Consider the following 5,146-nt stretch of genomic DNA (forward strand, 5'->3'; position numbering starts at 1 on the left):
ATGGATGGATAGATAGATAGATAAAAAGAGAGAGAGGCAGGCTGTCAGATAAAAAGCGACAGAGAGGTAAATAGGTGAATAGAAAAATAGATAGATTAAGAGAGAGACAGAGACAGACAGACAGACAGAGACCGAGTGAGAGAGAGAGAGAGAGAGGAATTACTGGTGTGACCACGTGAGAGCAGGAAGGGGGGGGGGCGGTACTCCCTCCTCCCCTCCTGCAGTGCGGCGAGTCCCCCCCCCCTTCCTCCTCCTCCTCCCCCTCCTCCCCCTGCCCTAGGGTGACCGCGATCGCCACCGCACGGCGCATCTGCTCGCCATTCGGACCCGGCCTCTGGTGGCGAGGGCCCGACGCCCGTTTCACAGGGGCTGGCGAGCGGGTGGGCGTGTGGGGGGTGGGGGAGGAGTGAGGGAGAAGGGTCGGGGTGAGGGGGTAGGAGGGGAAGGGGCGAAGTTGCGGGGCCTATCATTCTTTTTGTTGTTGTTTGTCTTGGTTTTTCTTTAGCTTTTTCTTTGTCTTGCTCTTGTTTTTTTTCCCTTTCCCTTTCTCCTTCTCCCTCACCCTCAACCTCTACCTCTACCTCTACCTCTTCCTCTTCCTCTTCCTCTTCCTCTTCCTCTTCCTCTTCCTCTTCTTCTTCTTCTTCCTCTTCCTCTCTCTCTCTCTCTCTCTCTCTCTCTCTCTCTCTCTCTCTCTCTCTCTCTCTCTCTCTCTCTCTCTCTCTCTCTCTCCCTCCCTCCCTCCCTCCTCCCTCCCTCCTCCCTCTCTCCCTCTCTCTCCCTCCCTCCCTCCCTCCTCCCTCCCTCCCTCCCACCCTCTCCCTTTCTCTCTCTCTGTTTCTCCTTTCCTCTCTTTCTCTCCCTCCCTTCTTCCCTCCTTCTTTCTCCCACTCTATCGCCCTCTCTCTTATTGCTTCTTATGATGTGACGTGGTGTCTTTATTTTATTTCTTGAAAGGGAAGAACATTATGCTTTGGAATGGTTCTCATTTTTATTGTAGCAACTGAGTGTTGTGAATATTTTCATATCTTGTTATTGTTATTATTATTATTTGTTTTTGTTATGATTGTTATTATTATGATGATTGTTATTGTTATTATTATTATGATTGTTATTGTTGTTATTATTATGATTGTTATTGTTATTATTATTATGATTGTTATTGTTGTTATTATTATGATTGTTATTGTTATTATAATTGTTATTGTTATTATTGTCATTATAATTGTTATTGTTATTATCATTATTATAATTGTTATTGTTGTTATTATTGTTGTTGTTACCTGTATGTGTATACGTACACGCACACTTCTGTCTGTCTGTCCGCATCTGTGCATGTATGTGCCTGTCATGCCGTACAAACGCGCCAACAGTGAGTTAGTAGCGCAGTGACATATGATTTTTTTTTTTTTTTTTTGGATAAATTTTCTTTCCCACGAAATACTTAATTCGGGACTTGCCAGGGACCAGACACCCCCCCACCCCCACCCCCACCCCTAACCCCACCCCCCTCCCTCGAGCACCGTCCGAGAAACACGAGATGAACGTGTCTCTCAAGCAGCATCTGGACGAGGAAGCTCATTAATTACGCCAGTGTGGAAGGGCGAGGGGGGGGGGGCAGGGGGATAGGGGGGAAGAGGGGATGGAGGGGGAGAAAGGGGGAGGGGATAGGGGGAAAGAGGAGGGGGGAGGGAAAGGATAGAAAGAAAAAGGGGGAGGGGGATAGGGGGAAAGAAGGGGAGAGAGGGAAAGGGGCAGGTAGATAAGAGGGAAGAGAGTAGAGAGGGAGAGGGGCAGGGGGATAGGGGGAAGAGGGGAGGGAGGGAGAGAAAGGGGGAGGGGGATAGGGGGACAGGGGAGGGAGGGAGAGGGGGGATAAGGGGAAAGAGGGGGAGAGGAAGGAAAGGGGGCAGGGGGATATGGGGGAAGAAGGGAGGAAGGGAAAGGGACAGGGGGATAGAGGGAAGAGAAAAGGGGAAGGAAGACGGAGGATTGTGGGAAGGGGGACGGGAGAGAAGGGAAGGAGGAAGTGGGAGGATTAAAGGGGGAGAGGGAAGGCAAAAGAGGGAAAATGGGAGAGAAATGTGAAAAGGAGGAGAGGTAAGATAAAAAAAAAGGGGGGAAGGGAAAGTAGGAGGAATAAAGTGAAGGAAGGAGAAAGGGATAGGAAGAGTGAGTAAGAGTGAAAGAAGGAAAGAAGAATAGGAAGAATGAGTGAAGTGAAAGAGGAAAAGATGGAAAGAGAAAGAATAAATAAAGCAACGGCAAGGAAAGTGGGGGCGGCAAAAGGGGAGAGGAGGAAATAAAAAGAATAAAGAAAGTAAAAGCGAAGGAAAGAGGAAGAAGGAAATAGGGGGAGGAGACAAAACAGGAGAGGAGGAAATAGAAAGAATAAAGAAGGTAAAAGCGAAGGAAAGGGGAAGAAGGAAAAGGGGAGAGGAAGAATTAGAAAGAATAAATAAAACAAAAGCAGGGAAAGAGGAAGAAGGAAAGGAGGAGGGGGCAAAAGACGAGAGGAGGAAATAGAAAGAATAAATAAAACAAAAGCGAAGAAAAGAGAAAGAAGGAAAGGGGAGATTAAGAAATAGAAAGAATAAATAAAACAAAAGCAGGGAAAGAAGAAAGACGGAAAGAGAGGAGGAGGAGGAGGAGGCAAGAGGGGAGAGGAGGAAATAGAAAGAATAAATAAAACAAAAGCAGAGAAAGATGGAAAGAGGGAAAGAGAGGAGGAGGAGGAGGCAAGAGGAGGAGGAGGAGAGGGAGGGAGGGAGGGGGGGGGGAGCCAGGGCTAATATTGTAGCTGCAGGTGGTGGGCCTTATGATGCTAATTAAGCCACGTGTCTGGTGCTCCTCTGATGAAATGCTGATCTCGGCGAGGGATGCGCGAGCCTTGGAGGGTGAGTTATGGCGGCGCGGCGGCGGCGGGGCTCCTCGAGGGGGACGTGCGCGCGTGAAAAATGAAGGGCGGTAGGGGTTGCTGGGGGGGAAGGGGGAAGGAGGAAGGAGGAAGAGAGGGAGGGAGGGAGGGAGGGAGAGAGAGGGAGGGAGGGAGGGAGGGAGGGAGGGAGGAGGAGGAAGAAGAAGGAAGTTGTGAAAAATGAAGGACGGAGGGATTGCTCGGGGGGAAGGAGGAAGGAGGAGGAAGAAGGAACTTGGAGAAAGAGAGAGAGGGAGGGAGGGAGGGAGGAAGTTGTAGAGAGAAGTAAGGTGTGAGTGTTAGATATGAGAAGAAGGGAGAGGAAAGGAGAAAATGTAGAACGGAAAATATAGAAATAAGATGGTTGTATATGAAATGAAGAGGAAAAAAAATATGAATGAATATTGTGTAAGATTGTGTAGGTTATACATGATATGTTTTTTTTTTTTCATTTTCTACTCACCCATGTCACTTTCACATAAGGGGAAGGAGACGAAGATGAAGAGAAAAAGAAAGAAACAAAGAAGGAGAAGAAGGAAGAGTAGGGGAAGGAGAAGGAGAAAGTGAAAAAGAAGGAGAAGAAGGGCGAGGGGTAAGAGAAAGAAGAAAGAGAGAGAGAGAGAGAGAGACAGACAGACAGACAGACAGACAGAGAAGAAACAACATAAATATCTTCCTTAATTAAGACCGAAAAATGCGTGCACTGAAGGTCCGTGAGGGAATGTACACATCGGGAAGGTCTGCGCGACGAAATTTGATACGGAAAAAAAGCGACCACCTCCGCGGGTAAACAATAAAGGGTCATGGAGATAAATTGCGAGAGGTATTGTGGGAGAGCAAAAGGCGAGGACTTAGATGTAAATCAGGAGGAGGACATGGGGGAGGATAAAGGGGGAGGAGGAGATAGAAGAATCAGGAGGAGAGAAAGGGAGAGTAGAAAGGGAGGGGAGAAGGGGAGGAGGAAGAGGAAAAGGAAGAGATAAGAAGAGGAATAGCAGGAGGAGAAGAAAGCATCATGGAGATAAATTGCGAGAGGCATTGTGGGAGAGGAAAGCGGGAGGACTTAGATGTAAATCAGGAGGAGGACATGGGAGGGGATAAAGGGGGGAGGAAGAAGAGGAGGAGAAGAGGGAAACAGAGGAATAGAAAAAAGGAGAAAGGTGAGGGAGAAAGGGAGGAGGAAAAGGAGGAGGAACAGGAGGAGAAGGAGATAGAAGAATTAGGAGGAGAGAAATGGAGTGGCCAAAGGGGGAGGAGGAAGAGGAGGAGGAGAAGGAGATAGAAGAATCAGGAGGAGAGCAAGGGAGAGAAGAAAGGGGAGAGAAAGAGATAGAAGAGGAATAGCAGGAGCAGAAGAATCATAGGCATAAATTGCAAGATGCATTGTGGAAGAGGCGCGGACTTCAATGTAAAACTGGAGGAGAGAAAAGGGGAAGAAAGAGGATAAGAAGAAGGAGATAGAAGAATCGGGAGGAGAGCAAGGGAGAGGAGAAAAGGAGGAGGAGGAAGAGGAGGAGGAGAAGGAGAGAGAAGAATCAGGAGGCGAGCAAGGGAAAGGAGGAAGAGAAGGAAATAGAAGAAGAGTAGAATGAGGAGAAGGGGAAGTAGAAGAAGGAGAAGGAGAAAGAGGAGGAAAAGAAAGAGTAATGGAGAAATAATGGAAGAGCAAAAGGCGATGTAAAACAGGAGGAGGAGGGGAGGAAGAGGAGGAGAAGAGGGAGACAGAGGAGTAGAAGAAGGACAAAGAGGAGGTTGAGGAGAAGGAGGAAGAGAAGGAAGAGGAGAATAAAGGTTCTTGGAGAGAAATTGAAAGAGAAAAATGCGTGGACTTAAATGTAAAACGGTAGAAGAGCATGGGAGAGGAGAAAGGGGGAAGGAGGGAGACAAGAAGAAGGGGAAGGAGATAGACGTGGAGGACGAAGGGGATGTAGAGGAGGGTAACAGAAGTAAGAGGAATCGATGAATAAGAAAGACAGGAAAAGGAAGACGACAAAGACGACGAAGAAAAAAAGAGGAAAGTCAACTAAGAAAACCATCAAGAAAATCATGAAAGCGGATGGGAAGAAACAGAGAAAGGAGAATAAGAATAGGAATGGATAAGCTAAAAAGATGAAAACAATATAATGAGGAAGAGCATAAGAATGGCTAAGAGAAGGGAAAAGGAAGGAGAGAAAGGAGATAAGAAATGAGGATGCTTAAGAGAAAGAAGAAGAAAAGGAAAGTGAAAAA

This window comes from Penaeus vannamei, chromosome 6 (genome assembly GCF_042767895.1).
Source record: "Penaeus vannamei isolate JL-2024 chromosome 6, ASM4276789v1, whole genome shotgun sequence".
NCBI lineage: Eukaryota > Metazoa > Arthropoda > Malacostraca > Decapoda > Penaeidae > Penaeus > Penaeus vannamei.